Source organism: Pseudopipra pipra, chromosome 5 (assembly GCF_036250125.1).
Source record: "Pseudopipra pipra isolate bDixPip1 chromosome 5, bDixPip1.hap1, whole genome shotgun sequence".
Taxonomy (NCBI): Eukaryota; Metazoa; Chordata; class Aves; order Passeriformes; family Pipridae; genus Pseudopipra; species Pseudopipra pipra.
Window position 1 is genome coordinate 32,998,359 of NC_087553.1, and position 18,525 is coordinate 33,016,883.

The 18,525-nt window shown below is 35.6% G+C and overlaps 1 protein-coding gene across 3 annotated transcripts in view; it reads left to right on the plus strand.

The window, feature by feature from the left end:
- The first annotated feature begins 2,558 nt into the window (after positions 1-2,558).
- Positions 2,559-18,525, plus strand: part of MGAT4C (MGAT4 family member C) — a 347,956-nt gene continuing 331,989 nt past the window's right edge. For 2 of the 3 annotated variants that reach the window (XM_064655519.1, XM_064655522.1), the window contains exons 1-2: positions 2,559-2,911; positions 17,617-17,795. The gene's annotated coding sequence lies outside the window, so the exon portion shown is untranslated. The remainder of the gene's footprint in view (positions 2,912-17,616; positions 17,796-18,525) is intronic. The other variant, XM_064655520.1, reaches the window with a different exon arrangement.

Sequence of the window (18,525 nt, forward strand, 5' to 3'; positions counted from 1 at the left end):
CTGATAATTCTATATAAGGCATAATTAGGGGAAATACATCCTTCATTCATAACTTGAAAGTAAGAATTCTTGGATTATATTGATATTTTTCTCACGTCTTTTACTTATCGGTGGACAGACAAATACTTAAGTCATCTTCAGAATATAATTGTTCTACTGTCTTCTGCTAGTGTACAAATGTTGTAAGGAAAGAGAGCAGGAAAATCCATCTGCCTGCTTATTTTGGGGAGGGCAATAAAACCGCAAACCCTTACTGTTTAATATCATGTGTTTCAACATAATTTTCTTTCTATTGTCTTTCTAAAAGATGTAGTGAAGTAATCTAGAAAATAGGAAGTTTACAGTAATCAAAAAGGATAATGAATATCAGCGTATTCAGGCCATATATTTCCAGCCTTCTCCTCACTAAATCTTATTTGCTTTCCTCTGGGAACTACATAATGTTAGACTGAAGTTTGAAGAGAGACTTGAGTAGATTCTCTCACTGAAGTTGTCGAGTCAAACCCGAATAGCAGACCTAGGTCTCAATTTCCTCTTCAGGTTTACATACTTCTATACTGGCTGTCATTTTCCATGCTACAGGTGGTTAGCAAATGAAAACCATTGGCAGAAATACATTTAGGTGCACTCATAATGGAAGACAACACTTTCTACTAGTAATTCTTAAGATTAGCAAAATATTTTTATTTAAATGTTTTATTTTCACCCAAAACTAATCCTTTATGAATCTAAGAGAAGAAAACTTGCAACAAACTATATCCTACAAACATGAGCAGTAACAACAGTGTCACATGTATTTCAAGAAAAAACAGTGAAGAAATGTGTGAAGCAGCTAAAATTATGCAAGAGTTCATTCCACAATAATGAAAAAGAGACTTCAAAAAGTTACTAAGCGTTTATATGCATACATATTGTGTATTTTTCAAAGTTATTATATATATATGCAAAGTAAAATATGCAGTAGCAAAAAAATCTAACTTTCTGTCACTGAAGTTTTCATCTTTGAATTGCCTATCTCTAATCCCACTGGAGTTCCCCATTAGAAGTTTTTCTCTGCTACTAAAATCTAATGCAAGACAGGCAGGGTAAAGGTAGGAGAATATATTCTGAATTTATTAACGAGTATTTTGTCTCCTGTGAAGAATGACAGAGAAATAGGAAAGACAAACATTTATCTAAACTGAGTTCTTTTACTTAATGAGACTTATCAGTTGGAGGAAAGAAGTAGTTCTGAAGATTTAGTCAAATATAATTTTTTAGTGTATCCTATTATATAGGGAGGGTTTAATATTCTTTAGAAATCTGCCTTGTAGTGGAATCGCACTGCTATTTAAGTTTAAAAATTAAACAGGCCCAGCGTATAACTTTGGCTTCTAGAAATTAGCTTTCCCAGAGTTCTAAGGTACCCAGGTCAAAGGAATTACAACTTCTGTTACCCAGGTAGGTAACACGCTGCAAAGTTACAATGTGTACCACTCCATGACCACCTTTCTTATCCTCTGCCCATGATACTATTGGTGTCTTTTGATGTATTGAAACATGTTTTCATAAATGGATTACAGCAGAATTTCCATTATATTGAGAATTTAGGCCTGAGAAAGTCATTTGTGGTTGACAGCTAGGACTTCAGAAAACTAGATCAGCTGAAACTACAGAAAGGATTTGCAAAAATGCCTGCTTACTAGTAAGCATGACTGATTGTGGCTCTTTGAAACTATACCCTTTTTTTATTAAAGTATCTCCAATGTTTACAGGATAAAATATTAAACTTCATTTAATATGTTTATGATCAACTCTTGCTCTAGAGTTTTCACTGTAACACCTTTTTACAAAACAGCTTGAAATTAATGACATTGTCAAACAGCTTTGGCACTTAAGTGATATTCAGAAAACTTCAATTGTACCTTTTACAATTGTACAATTAAACTAGTGCAATGAGAGAAATGTTTCATAGTTAAAAAACAACTTGTTACACAATATTTTTTAGTGGCATTGCAAAACACCAATCATTTTTTTATTTATTATTATCTACTAAGTTTTAACACATTAATTGTTCAGAATTTTAGCCATCACTTCATTTTTTTGTCAACAAGGGGAAAATACTGCCACTTTCTTTCCCTGAATATTGAAAATGAAACTAATTAAAAAGACATGATAACTATTAAAAACAAACAAGAAAGAACAGGTGGTGGAAAAATTAACTGAATATAAGCAGATAAAATTTGGGAAAGAGTGATAATTTCCAATACTTAGATTGTTGGGTATAGTTATATTGTGAAATATGCTGTCATTTATCAACTTAAAAAAGTTTGATTATTTCTTTCAGATAGAAAAATCTAGGATGCTGCTTTGTTGGGTTTTTTTCTTTCTTTTTTTTTTTTCCTCCCTTTCTCTTTTTTAACCTGTGGCTTGAAGGAAAGCAACAGTGAGAATGAATTTCATGCTAGTAGACACTTTTAAGACTAGATTTAGCTGCAGTCACATTAGCTTAGATAATGGGAGAATTTTTCTTCATTGAAAATGCTCCCTGTCGCTTAAGAAGAACTCACTGAGGCAGCCTGCCATCTAGCTTTTTCACAGCAAAATAGGCTTGCAGACTGCAGATGAGAGAGTCGGGAGCAGAGACAATTTTAACTTAGCCATCCCTAATTTATCTCAAGCTTTTTCAATTCATCTTCACTGCTCTATGCACACTGGAACACCAGATTGTCAACCCCTGGGAACAGAATGCAGCCAGGGATCTAGAGAGCTGTCACATCCTGAGAAATATTTAAATTGTGCTGATTTTCTTCTGGAGTGCTGAGCAGAGGGAATGAAACTCTCCATCAAGTCATAGCTTTGCGGGCAATAGATCAGAGGATACTGCCAGTTTTTCTAATGGATTATTTTATCGGGCAGGTTCTTCCTGAAGGTATGTAGTTACTCTCTCAATTCATTACCCACGCTATTTATCAGGTAACGATCTAAAGAACTAGTAATCTAGATACATTAACAAAAATGTTAACTAAGTAGTTCTGTATTGATTGAATGATGGCACTTTATTGCAGCATGTTTGCAGTTAAAATACTCTGATCTACTTACTGTAGATGTGTTGTGCCTACTGCCAAATGCTTTGTCAGCAATCCCCCCAAGCAAAAAGCAATACCTAACCTTTAAACAAAAAAAGCAAAAATCCACTGTGCTGCATATAGCATTGCCACAAGTTGATACTGACTGTCCAGAGAATGTTGTTTTTCTGAAGCAATGAATAATCAATAGCAAAATCATATTTATGATTTTAAATTTTTTAGAGGTGAGTATTAATTTTGCAAAATATTTTCCAAATCTGCATATGGGCAGAACTCCCCTTAAAGTACTACAAATTAATTCCAGAGTTAGCTATTTGTTAGATATAGATATTTACTATGATGTTCTACCATTTCACATGTGAAGTTACAATATTTAATTCTGAAAATCTCTTATGTTAGGTATGTGACAGAAGTCTGTTTTTGCATCTGTATTGCCATACTCCAGAAGCTTCTTAGTAAAGCATAAGGATTATATATCACAACAGGAGGTTTAAAAATAAAATCTGTAAAGAAGAATTTTTTGCCTTTTAAACTTCTCTGTTTATATAGAAGTTACAGCATGTGTCTCCTAATCTGAATTGCTTACTGTGTGTCTGTAGCTTGTGAGGCAGCCTGACCTAAAAATGAAAGATCTTTAAATTGCAGAAGCAGCCAGGCATTTTTGAACTATTCCAAGAGCAGGAGTTGCTGCAGAGATGTAGAAAGCACTGCCACATTTAAGTTAAAGTCCTGGCCTTGTTTCATTCCCAAGTTATTACTCTACCTGAATACAAGCTCTGGGACTTGGGCAGGAATAGACAAGTGCAGGGCTAAGCTGTAGCTCCTTGTCCAGTGCATTGGCTGGGCTGCTGTCATGCTACCAAGAATGAATGATGTATGAACTTGTCTGTGGTGTACTTGATAGTACAGTGAATATGCTGAACCAGATTTTTAGTCACAAGTGACAGATGTATTTCATATTTTTTAATATACTGCTGAAAGAAAGCAATAAGATAGTAATAGGTAGCAAATGTAGGAGGGAAAAAAAGACCTCAGGTTTAAAACAGTAAATATGAGATAAAAGCATTTGCTAGTATGTTTAATTTCCTTTATTTAAGGAATATAATATTTTCAAGGCATTAATAGCAAATTAGAGCAATGTATGTTGCTCCTCTATACAACACCCAAAAGTTCCTTTCCTCTAGAGCCTTGGAGAGGCTGAAGGAAAAAGAAGAGAGATTGATTCTGTCCCATTTCTGATGAAATCCCTTTCCTATGGACCTCAAAAAGACTCAGGCAAAGAGGCTTTCCCTAAGCTCTGCCTAGAGGCTCCTATCATCAGCAAGATATTTTTTAAAGGAAATATAAGCACCAGCTGTGTTTTGCCCAATCTCCCAAACTTTTTGTTTAAATACATAGCAGTGTCTTAAAATGCTTCTAGATATCCATGGATATTTCAGCATTTTGTGCAATTACTTATAAATGTCACAACCTGGGGGGGTAATATGGGCATTTCTTGTTATATGTTGCTCATAGGAAAACCTAACTCTTCCAGATCACATTCTGTTTTATCTCCTTTGGGTCCAATTACTTTTCCTTTTAAATGTCTGGCTACTTTAATCACTAGCTATTTACATGCAATTTTTTCTGATATATGGCACTGGGGAGTAACCAAGAGCAACATAAAAAATATCTTGATCTTTTCTCCAAAGTAAAATGACAGAAAATACATTAAAAATATTTAATTGGGAGGGTAATATTAAGTAATAGAAAATAAATTAAGATTAATATCTCTATGTTCTACTTTACCGTCACATTTTTATTTTTCTTTTTACCTGTCATGATACAGAGATCTGTGATGTGCCCACATATTATGCCAATTTCTCATGAAACTTTCTGCTGCCTTCTGACATCCTTTTAGGCTGTTTGTCTAAAGAACTGTGTTACAAAATATGGTAGAGCATAAATAGATGAAACCATTGTGGGAAGGAAGAAAACTGAAGGGCAAATTCTTTGTTTTGGTGTTATATTTCTACTCTATAGTCTTCTGCCTGTTCTGGTTCCATTGGTATTCCTGGTCCACATTTAGTTTACTATTCTTTCTTCTTTCCTATAATAACAGTTTCCTAAAAAAAAGAAATAAACAATATTTTTCCACAGGAATTTACAGCAGTATCACAAATCTACCCCTTTTCTTTACATTCTTCAGCAGTCCTTAGCCAACACTACTTATCTCCTGTGGTCCATTTTGCTGAAGTAAGCTTAAGTGTTGACTGTATTCCTTACTTGACATCTTAGGTTCCACTCCTTCCTATTCTGCTGTGTGCTAGTCAAATCACAAAACCAAAAGAACAATTTTGACCTTTTTATACAGCACTTCTGGTTTTCTCTTGTGCTTATTTAACAGCTGTTTGAGTTTGGGGTTTGTTCTTCTCCCAGAGTGAGCCTCTAGAAGGTAAAGGTATTACACAGAACTTGGCACAAAAAAAGACACCTTCTTATTTGTCTTATTCTTCTTCCTTTTTACTTGTTTTAGATTTGGGAGTGTGCTTGTGATAACACATAATTCTATGCAGTGGATATAAATAGTATCTCTAGGGTCTTTTTTGGGGAAAAAAATAATTCATGACTGTTTCACATTATCTGTTCTTTTAACTCTAACAGGTAACCAGTGTAAAAAGTGCTTTGAAGCAGAGAAGTCTAGGAGCTTGATAATGATAGACTGTATGTTCTCCGGAAAAAAAAATGGGTATTTCTAAGATCAGAACGTGCTATTCCCTGATTTACACAGACTATTAGCTAGAAAACATATTTGATTATGTACTAACTCTGTTAAGACTTAAATAGGTCTAATGACACATAGCATATCTCTGTTTTCACACACATAGTTTTACAGGTTTGAGTGAGCAAGAGTGAAAAGGTGGTTTCCCCTGAGAATCATATCTGACTATTGTAAAGAATGTTCAAGAAATAGAAGAAAGAACATACAAAGCTAGTTCACATTTGCAAACTGTCTTATTTTGGTTGAAATGCTTCAGCACACTCTCAAAGTGTGATCCAGCTTCTTAAATTGTGGGATGCATTGCCTAGCTACAGGTACAAATCCAAGGCTTCACACAAGTCTTGAGTTGTACCTTGTAGCCCATTATTTTGGTTATGCAAAATATCTGAAATTCTAGTAAACACTGATATTTAAGCAACTGAGTAGATTATTTGTTTATCTTTTAATGAAAAAAAAAAAAAAGATAAGTATCAGAATTCACTTCTCCTGCTTTACTTTGTCACCATCTCTCAAGAAAACTCAGATCAAATAATAAACCAATATTGATGACTTATCCTAACAGACAAAGTGTAATGTGGCTGATGTTCCTGTTGAAAGGTACATAGCTCACAAAAATATTGACAAGTCAATATTGATTGACTGAATTAATATTCAATTATTACTTAATTTAATTGAATGAATTAATATTGACTTCATGGTAATATCTTTCAGATTATGAATTTTATTATAATTTTCTAAAAGTGGACCTAAAGTCCTTTGTGCTATGATGACCTTAGTTTGATATATTTGAAGTAAAGCATTCTGTTTTGAAACACTTCCAAAGATTTGGGGTGGTTTTGTGCCCCCCACCCCACTTCTCAACCCCTCAAATGATAAGAAACCACATTTGAAAATCTGTAATAACTAACCATATTGGTTTTGTGGGAAGCCTTAATTTTAGACTAAGAAAACTTGTAAGCGTATGGTTCAAAGATCATTTTAGCTAAAGTTTTTATTGTAAATTTGAATCTTCTTCCACTTTGCTATGAAGTACAAAGTAAATATTCCTCAAAAAGTGAGAATGTTATACACTTAATATTTTCTTACACTTTTTCTTTCTTTTATACATTGCTGAGCATAGAAGTTATTTTGAAACATCCAAAGCTGGTCTCTTCTTCTTGTTGAAAAATACACAGAATTTTCTGCAGTCGGTATTTTCAGGTGCAATTAAAAATTTGGTTTGTTTGGGAAGCTTCAATATTGCTTTTCTAACTTAATGCACTCATTGCAATTACTGTTTCACATAGAGAAGTAAATTTACTGAAGTAATTATAGTAATATATCTTGTTCTGAATGTCATTTAATATCCAGTTTGCCTCTTTATGTCACTGCTGGAAGTCAGTACATTGAAGCCAGTGGAATAAATAAGAGTGGAATCAGGCTTGATACATTTAAGTATCCCTGTCTGCCCCTACACATCCATCGGTGTGAATTTTCTATATCTTAAATTGTGTCTATTAATAAGGCTTTGAAAGGTAAATTATTTGTTTGCACATAAAACTGCTTCTGCTTTGCTTTTCCAGTTGCTTCTGAAGACTGACAATAGTTTTCATCTGCCCATAGCTTCAAAAATTTTGAAAATCACTTAATCAGAATTTAAGGAAGATGAAAAAATTCTATCTCAAAGAACTATAAAAAATTCCTTAACTGATTTTCAATAATTTAAGTGGGTGAAATGTATATTTTATATGGATTTTACTCAACAGACAATTTGGAGATGTGTTGTCATTACAAAAACTTCTATTAAAAACTTTTCAGGTTCTAATTTGACTACTTTTGGAGTAGCAATTAACTTTAAGAAACTTTGTCAAGTGTCAATATTTTTGTGTAACCAAGTAACATTTCTAAGTTGTGTTTTAATATGTAGAACATTATGTGTAAGGACGGAAGAGTTCTCTGAAAAATCAAAGGACACTATGAATCAAGGAGGAGTTGATAACTGCCTATGGAGAAGCTTTACCTCCTTTCTTCAGTATTTCCTCTTATCCTACTTGATCAACTTTCATTTGTTAGGTTGAACTTTTCTGATATTGTATGACAAAAGTTAGAGAAAGTCAAATTTAAGAGATTCTACTTTATAAGACTTATTTTTGAAGAAATATAGGGACCTGTATGCTTTCTTTAGATGTGTGTGTACATACAGTATAAGAATGAAAGAGATTAATAAGATGTTTTATCTATCCTCTACTTTTAAAGTCATGAAGAAAACAGAACAGATAAAGACAAAACAAAACAAGTGAAGAAATACCCCAAACAAATCCACCCAAACCCACAGATTCACAAAATATTTTAATACTCTAGGAAAAATATTTTGGTCAGATTTCTGTGTTCTGTACTGCCAAGAACATTAATAGATCTGTTGCAAATAACATAGCATAGCCTCTGGAATATAGGGATGATTTAGTACTTCTAAACTACTGAAATATCACTCCCACAGATGGCCTTTCATGGTCAGAAGTTGATTTACTTCCTCCTCTGCTGTGATCTATGTTAACAATTATATAGTATGCTTTACTACTCTTCCTTATAGGAAGTAAGATTACACATCAGTATGATGCAACAGCACTCACTTAAGCATCTTACCAACACCAAGCAGACGTAATGCTGTGTCCTTCTCTCTTCTCAAAAGGCTTTGATTATGAAGTTTGCCAAACCCCTCCATAAGCCACTGAGCACAAGTTTAATGAAAAGCTAACTTAGTGGAAAAAATTAAAAGTTTTGCAATAGTTTAGTAATTCAAATCATGTCAGCTAAGGAGCTGATGAATCTGAGACTAATATCATCAGAAGACCAGGGAGACCAAGGTTGTCAGAGTAATGGGGTAGAAGGAGGAATTTCCTCACTTTTGCTGCAGTAAACTGTTAGATTACAAGAGCTATAACATTTAACCTCACCTTAAAACTGCCTTGCACTCTTTGCAAGTCTCCCTTACCTCCTGTCAAAAAGTGTCAGTAAAGGAAAAAGGAGATCTCTGCTCACTTTCAGAGCAGCTCTTACTGCTCTGGTGTGTGTCTCCTTGGGGAAAAGTAGCCTTGCAGCCAGAAAGGGAGGTTGAAATCACCTAGAACTTTGAAGCTTCCCTTGCTATCAAAATAGTGGTCAAACTGCTAAGTCAATAAGGATCTTTAAGAAGTATCTGTATAGTTTATTGCATCTAGATAAATGAAAACCAAATCTAATCAGTTTTATGAAAGTACTTCACTACATACTAAATAGTGAAGTTTTTCTTGAGTTTTGGTTGTTTTGTTTTGGGGGTCTTTTTCTCCTTTTTTTTTTTGTAGCAAGTTGTTCCAAAAACTTCTTTGCTTATTTTTTGTAGTTCTGCGTCTGCCAGTCCTGTGTGACGCACACCCACCCACCCACCCACACACACACATCCTTTTCAAAATCTAGGGATTTAGTTTTTTGTTTGGGGGTTTGCTTCTTGTTTGTTTCTGTCTGCCACTGCAATGCTAGAGGTTAGAGGGACCAGGTACACTAAGCTAAACCTCTGCATAAATCTTGAAATGGGCAATGCTCTAAGTGTTTCCAAGTTTGTACAGCATGTGTTGCTGCATCTTCATCTTCAGCTTGATCAGGACCGTCTCTTTTTTCCATGTATTTAGACTAAAGGTAATTCTTTGGTGCAAATCCCACCCTATACAGTAAAATATAATCACAGAATCACAGAATGGTTGAAGTGAGAAGGGATCTTTGGAGGTCAACTGGTCTAAACCCTCAGGAGACATCTACAGCTGATAGTCCAGCAGAGTGTGTTGTCAGCTTCTTGATACCTCCAAGGATGCAGGTTCCACATCAGCCTGTGCCAGTGCTCAGTCACCCTCACAGTAAGAAATTGATTCCCAATGTTCAGATGGAACCTCCTGTGTTTTAATTTGTGCCCATTGCCTCTGATCCTGTCACTGGACACCACTGAAAAGAGTCTGGTTTCATCTTCTTTACACTGTTACTTTATACTTGATAAGATCTGCTCTGAGGCTTCACTTCTCCAGGCTGAACCGTTACATCTCTCAGGTTTTCCTCATACAAGAGATGGTCCAGTCTCTTCATCATCTTTGCAGCCCTTCATTGAACTGTCTCCAATTTGTCAGTGTCTCCCTGGTACTGGGGAGCTTAGAACAGGACACAGTATTCCAGGTGTGGCCTCACCAGTGCTGAGTAGAAGGGAGGGATTATCTACGTTAATGTGTTGGCAATGCTTTGCCTCATGCAACCCGGGAGCCTTCTTTATGGCAAAGGCACATTACTGGCTCATGATCAACTTGGTGTCCACCAAGACCCTCTCGTACTTTCCTACCAAGCTACTTTCCTGCTGTATGGCCCCTCGCATTTATTGTTGAATGGGGTTGTTCTTACCTAAATATGTGACTTTGCACTTCTCCTTGTTGAAGTAATTATTACATTGCTTAAAATGATTATAAAATCTACTTTCTTTATATATACCTCGAACTCTTTTGAGGATTCCAGGCAATATTATTTATTTTCTTAACAAAAATTTATTCCCTGGACTATAGAACTATGATTTCAGTCAGAAAATCAAGTAGTTTGTTCCTTTTTTTTGGTCTTATTTCATCTTAATAACTCCTTAGCTATGGTGTAGAAGTATGATGTCACTGGTGATCATTAGTGATGTTCCTCAGGGTTCAGTTCTAGGGACAGTTTTATTTGATACATTTATCAACAATATGCAAAAAGAAGTTTAACGTACCATTAGCAAGTTTGCTGGTGATACCAGACTGGGAGGTGATGTTGACGTGGCCTTGCAGAGGGATCTAAATAGGTTAGAACATTGAACTATGATTATTGGCATGAAATTTAACAAGTTAAAATGTTAGATTCCATTACTCTGCACGTGAGACAGAGTAATGCCAGGCTGTAGTATAAACTGGGAGAAGAGTGGCTGCAGAAAGGGATGTGGGCATGCTGGTCAGCCGCAGGCTCGACATAAGTCAGCAGTGGGCCCTCACAGCCCAGAAGGTAAACTGCATCCTGAGGTACTTCAAACACTGCATGATATGCTGAGAGAGGTGGTTATCCCACTTTGCTCAGTTGATGCGGCCTCACCTGAGCACTGTGTGCATTTCGGGGCCCCACAATCTAAGAAGGAATCATAGAATCATAGAATAGATTGGGTTGGAAAAGACCTCCAAGATCATCAAGTCCAACCCCTGATCCAACTCCAATTACTATATCATGGCACTAAGGGCCATGTCCAATCTCTTTTTAAAAACCTCCAGGGATGGTGAATCCACCACCTCTCTGGGTAGGTCGTTCCAATGCCTGATAACCCTCTCTGTAAATGAATGAGAGTCCTTGAATGCATCTAGAGAATTCCGATGAAAGGGCTGGCTGGAGAGAATGTCTTGTTAGGAGCATGCGTGGACTTTGTTTTTGTCTGGTTTGGAGTAAAAGAAGTGATCATAAAGATATTAAACAGAACTAGCCCCAATACTGAGCCTTGCAGAACCCCACTAGTGACCATCTGCCAACTAAATGTAGCACTATTTACCACTATGAAGATACCAAGTGGAACTTAGTCATATCATTCTCTTGGTTGCTCTGTTTAGTCTACTATTATTGGAAGAAATAAAAAAAAAAAGCGGTTCTTACTTGAACTCAAAATTACCTGGCCACATAATAACAACACTGACATAATTTCTCACATTGATTTTGAGTAAATATTGATAGACAACTGTGTTTACAGAAAGAGTTCAAATTTCATACTGAAAGCATCTCCACATATCTGAAATGGGGGACTATAAAAGAGCTGGATAGAAACCCAGACAATCTGAGAAGAAATGTTGAACACGTGGCAGCATTCACTATAGTGCATTGTTTCATAACGATCTTGGTAGAGAAAACTGCCAGGGTGTATGGATTTAACCATAAAGACCAAGCAATTGTGTTTTGAGACGATAAGGATCACTTACTGGATGTGATGCATTTATTCAAAATAGAAGTACTGCAAAAAATATCTCTTGTGGTATAGGAATGGCAGACCTCCAGGTCATTTTGGAGAAATACTCAGCCTCTGTATGCAATAGTAGTCTTGTAAGTACATGCAGAAGAAATATATTAATTTTTTCCTAGAAATTAATGTGAAAAATATATTCTGTATTGATAAAGCAGTATACAATGTCAGTGCCCAGAAAAAAAAAAAAAGCTCTCTGAAAAACATCTTAATCCACAACTCCATGCAAGTAACTGACTTTCCTACTGAACGAAATCTGCAGGTTATCTTTTCAAATCCAGTATTTTTATAAATGTATAAGGACAAACTATAGATTTGTAGTAGCTTGAAACTTCCTAGCCTTAGAGATATTTCAGCTGTGGAAATGAACCTTATCTTGTGAGTATCCCTCCTACCTATATACAAGGTTTGAACAAAAAACATTCACTAACACTAGATCTTCTTTATGTTAGCTTTGTTCCATAGCCAGGGAATCCTGTAGAGACTTCCTGCAGGTCCCTTACCTGCTCTGTGATAAGGATTTAGATTTTTCATTATTGTCAAATAGTGCCACTGAATCTCAGGAATCCACAGCCTGTTCCCAGTCACAAATACAAGATCCGCAAGTAAAAACACATTTTGTTCAATGCCAGCATTGCGTGTCAAAATTCTCAGCTTCAAATGAAACCTGTCTTACCCAAGTAATACATACACAAGGACTCATACAGAAGGCAATGCAAGACTTTGAAAAGCCTTAAAAAGTATTTTGTGTTTTAAGTGTGTAGATTTTTTTGTTTGTTTGTTTTTAATTTAGATTTAATTAGCTGTAATATGAAAGAGTACTTCATCATGAAGTGAAAATTTGTTTGGCAAGGAAATAGAAAAGCATAATTTCTGAAATTTACTGGTATATCATGCCAAATTGAAATAACCTATCAACCTGAAATTTTATTTGTAGTCATTGAATTATTCATCCAAAATAATCTGTTTCACTTTTTGAAGAACATATTAAAAATTTACCATACAGAACTAGTGCATGCAGAATTTTGACGTTTTATTTTCAAGTATGTTATTTTCAGTATCTACAACAATGATGTATCTTTCATATCTTTTACTTCATCTAAGATTCCATTGCTACTTAAAAAGGAAACGAACAAATAAAAAAGGGTGACCAAAATAGACTTACTTCTGCTGTTAGACAGCAAGAGTTTTTTGCATGTATATTATAGATAGACAGATATGAATGACAATGAAAAAGAATGTCTTGTGACAAAAAAAAAAAAGAAATAGACTTTGAAATGGAACATTTAATTTCTTTTGAAAATTAGTTTCAAGATCCATAACATTTTACATATACAAATGCATAAACCTCTATTTTCTATAGTCTTTTTATATAAACATTAAGAAACCTATCTGAAATGTAAGGCACTCTACTTAGCAATTAAATTTTGTTTAACAGTGTTCTGACTAGTATTCTTAGATTGAGAGATAACTGGTTTATATAATGGACTGTTAAAAGAGGACTTCTTTTACTTCTCAGAGATCTCTAGCATGATTTATAGAAAAGTATAAACAGACTATTTTGGAAAGACACCAATTATACTTATCTACCTGAATAACAATTTTTCTCAAAAGCGGTGATATGTTTCCCTGTACATTTTTAGGAGCCAGATTGCTGAAAAAGAGACTCTGGGCCAAATTACGGTATAAGATAAGATAAGGAAGCAGAAAGCTTTAATGAACCACTAGGCTCTGGGTCGCACGTCTTGTGTTCAGAGGGTTCCACAGTTTAAGGTGTTAACCCATCCAATCCCAGGTCTATCCACCCGCCGGTTCTGACTCGTTCTGCCCCCCAGCACACCCCTTCGGCAATTGAGTCTGGGGGAGTTTTGGGACCCCTTCTTCCTCATCTTCATCTTCTTCATCATGTGCAGACCTTGGAGGCCTTCCAAGGTTCTGGGCCTGAAGGCCGTTGGGTCTATGTTTACATATTTTGGTGCAGGTGTTAAGATGCTTTCCTACAATTCTACGTTAAAAGAAGACTGAACAGCTAACGGACTTAATGGAATTGTTACAGGAAAGGGTTTTTGGTATGTGCAACTGTTAAACTACTGTTACTTCTACTGGAAATACTGATAAGAGACATAATACTGTGAGAAAGATTCTACAGCTACATTTAAAATCTACATTCACTACGTAACTACTTCTAAAGCCTATAAAAATTAAAAAATCAAAAACTCCATGGCAACAAATAAGACTCAGATATAATCTTCTGCCAAACAATATTTGCTTTTTCCATAGAAGCCCTCTTTGGCAAAAGACAGGATGAAATAATTTCTTACACATAGAAATATTCATACATTTTAGTGTAAAATTGCTAAAATTCTAATTGGTCTACTTCATCTAACACTTGTCTGTTTTCCCTTCTCCTTCATGTTGCCCCATTTTGTCATGGGACCATAATTCAACAACAGACATTATGTCTAAGATGCTGGGCTAAACAGCCTCCTGCCTCTCTAAATTTTCTCCTGATATTTCTTCTCTTACCAATATGGCAGAAAGGGATGTACAGCTAGCTAAGGGATGTACATGGCTAACTAAACTGAAAAATATCAAAGAAAAAGTCCCTTTCTAAAATATTTTCCCTTCCTATTTAAGCCATCTGATTGGAGAAGCTCATGGGACAATTGCTTTGGAAACAGGCTGCTTTATTAGCACCCTGTCTATTCAGCACTCTCTTTCACTATAACATATGTTTAGAGGGGTAGTGACTGAAAGCCCTGATACCTTTATAAGGGTTTCTTCTGTTGAATGCAAGTGTTGGCTGACAGAAGCAACTTCAGTTTTCAGTGCAGTAGAGCGCAACCAGGAGTGACCTCATTTTAGTAACATGACCTCATTTTAGTAGTCAGTGTGGACACTCTCCAGAAACTGAGTACATTACCATTCAAACTCATCTGGAGTTCCATGTCACAGCTCAAATTGCTACCTGTTACTAATAGTAATTTAAATACTAATAATATTTTAAATACCAGTGTTTTGTGTGGCAATCTCATTGTAGACGTACATTATGCCTTGATGCTACAACATTGTTATTGCTCTCCAGGTGAATCCTTAGAACATGAGTGGTGAGGCAATGTAAATGTGACTGGCAGCTTGCTTAGTGCTGTGTCTGCTGTATGGAGATAGAGAGTAGTATTCTGCTCACTCCTGCCAGATATGATATACAGATTTCTACTGCAACTGACTGTCAGGCATGACTTTATTGAGCAAAATTCATTTTAAGTTTTTCGCACTGAAAACAATCTGTTCATACCACAGTCTTGCACAAATATTTCTTATCTGATACGAGTATGATTACTGAAATATCAGGTTCACTCATGGTTTAAATGGAAACTAGTGCTGCTTAAAATCCAAGCGCATATATTTATCAACTGAGATATGTACTATAGACTGTTGACATGTATAGTGAGTGTTTTAATGAAATGAGTTTGTACAATGTGGAGGCACTGCTAGCATGGTACTGTTTAATCAATTAGCAAAGACAACAAAAATATCCCCTTTCTGTAGGTACTGGATCCAATTGCTCCAAATGCTGTTGTTAAAGCAGATGATGGATATTTAATATTAAGTAGATGCTCTGGTTTGTATGCTGAAATATTACCTCCTTACTTAAACAACATGCCATAGAATTGATGTATCACATTAGTTTGTCATATTGTGTCAAGTTGAATTGACTTACAATGTAAGTCAATGCAACATGATGTGACATCCTGTAAGTCAATGCAACATGATGTGACATCCTGTAATTTGCCATAATTTGCCATTATTTGATGTAATATAATTTAGCAGATCAGAAATGTAAAGCAAACAAAACTCTGTCCATGATTAAATTCATTTAAGTAAATGTGAAAAGCATTTTGCCAGAAAACAAAATAGAAACATATTTCACATGATGGGTATTTCCCTAGAAATATTCCCTATAAACAGAGTATAATTGTTTAAGCAAAAGAAATCTTGGAACTGATGAATAGTTAGTTTTACTGAGAGTAGGTCTAAGTAATTCCTTGAACAGATGCCTCAATTTTCCTCAAAAGCCAGCAGAATACAGCACACTAACCTAGGATCTGACTTTATAGTAATATTTTAACACAGTGAATGACAATTTCACTTCCTAAGTCATCAGCATAGGTATGTTATGTTTATATATTTATATGATAAAGCTTTATATGTTTATATGATAAAGCTGAAGCAGAAGAACTATTTTATCATGTAGGAGTTGATGGATTCACAGCTTCATATCTGATCACTGAGTCATGAGATTTATGTATAACATGAAATCCATGTCAGCCAGAACTGACAGTGTCAGGCAGGTGTCACCCGTAGTATCAAAGAGTGATTGACAGAAAATTCAGTACTTGATTAGCAACTTAATTATTTTGCTTACTCAAGGCAACCCCTTCTTATCACTTTCAGGCACTCACCAGGGCATAAAGCTCTGGGGCTACAGAGAAAGAAGACCAAGGTGAATAAGACGAAAAAAAAGACGGTTATTCCATCTGTCATACAGCAATTTATATTTCTAGGCTGTCCATATAAATGGGAGAAAAACAAGGCCTGAAATAAAGCAGAAGAAAATCTTACATGTTATTTCAAGTCATCTTTGGAAAAATTACTTTACTAAACTGCAGCTATATGAAATAATCTACAATTGAAATTCATGCTGAGCTTTGAGATGCAGCAATCTTCTAGTCTTGTTACAATACAAATCAAGAGTAATATATGAAAAAAATAATAAATATTATCAATCCATGGCAAGGTTGTGCTTTTAAAGCTGTATTGTAAAAGTTTATTTTTTATTTGAGGTGTAAAAATGAAAAATCCAACTTTATTTTATAAACATTTTATGTAATAAATAGTTAAAAAGTGCTGAGAGTCTTCATACCCACTGCTTTAGATATATATCACCGTATTTTATAGGCGAGAGTTTCTGGAAGAGGCAAAATATTTCGGATTTTTTTTAATTATTTTTTAAAATCAGATATATTTTGATTCTTCTACCTGTTCTGTTAGGTAGTTTCTGATGATTCAGTGATTTAAGAAAAAAGGTAGAGTAAGCAAAAGTTTTGATCTTTTTCTTTGTCATTCCACAGACTTATTTGGGAGGAGCTAAAGTGACACTGGCCAAGAACCAGCTATGATTTTTAAGAATGTCTGTATCTAGGAAGCTAATAATTGTGAAACTTCATAATTGTCCTTATATCTTGTATAAAACTGAATCAGTCACATAGTGCCTCACAACAAGACTTTCTAATTAATGATATGAGGGAGTATGTGAAGGAAATGGGTACCTTGCTTAACTACTATATCTTCTTCCAGACCTTTCTGAAGAACTGATGATCCAATCATTTTAGTTCATATATCCTTCCTATATAATTTAATTTACAATCTTGTGAGTCTATATACAGTAAAACTATTTGACCATGTGTAGAGTTTTGTAAGAGTATATACACAAAGAAACAATTTTGCAGAACTACAGGTTGGTAACTAACAGATAGAATGGTAAGGATCTCTACAGATCATCTGGTCCAACTCACATGCTCAAAGCATGGCCAGCTAGAGCAGGTTACACAGGGCTGTGTCCAATTGGGTTTTGGTCATCTCCAGATATGGGGATGCCACAAAATCAGTGGCAAATATTCTCCTGTGTTTGATCACCCTCACAGTGAAAAAAGATCTTTTTTATGCTTAACAGGAATTTCCTGTATTTCAGCTTGTGTTTATTGTCTCTTATCCAGTCACTAAATAACACTAAGAAGAGTCTGGCTCTGCCTTCTTTACACCTTCCCTGAACATGGATAATAAGTCTCTTCTCCAGGATGAACAGACCCATACCTCAGCCTCTCTTCACATCAAAGATTCTTCAAGGCATTGGTTATCTTAGTTATCCTTGTGGACTGCTGCTGGACTTGCTCCGGTAAGTCTCTCTCTGTCTTGGACTGGAGAATCTAGGAGTGTGTGTCTCATCAGTCCAGGTGTGTCTCATCAGAGCTGTGGAGGGGCAAAGGGTAACTTAACCTGATGACAGCACTCTGCTTAATGCATTCCGGGGTGCACTTGGACTTCTTTGCTGCAAGGGCACATTGGTATTTCATGGTCAACTTGCTCACCAGGACCTTCTCTGCAAAGCTGATTCTTAGTCAGTTGTCCACCTCTGTATTGGTTTCTGATGTTGTTCTTTCCTAGTCACAGGAGTTGGTATTTCCCTTTGTGGAACTTCATGAGCTTCTGGCCTACACATTTCTCCAGCCTGTTGATGTCCCTCTTTAAGGCAGTGCACCCATCTCATGCATTCTTGACACTCTGCACAGTTTTTTATAGTCATCCATGTCATCAAGGAAGAAGTAAAAAAGGTTTGTCTCTATTGTTCATCCGTAATGGCTGAGGGCATGTCTAAGCAGTAAAGTCAAAAGTGAACAAGGCATAGCATACTTCAGCCCTTTCCATGTTCTTTGTAAATCAGTTCTTCTTCTCTGACCTGTAATGGGCTTTTATTTTCCCTCATCTTCCTTTTGCTGATGACATATAGAGGAGTCCTTCCTCTTCCTCTGCATGTACCTCACCAGATTCGGAAGTCCAGGTGGACTTGGTCTTTTCTAACACCATTTCTTGCATGTTCCAACAATGTCTTTGTATTCCTTCTGGTG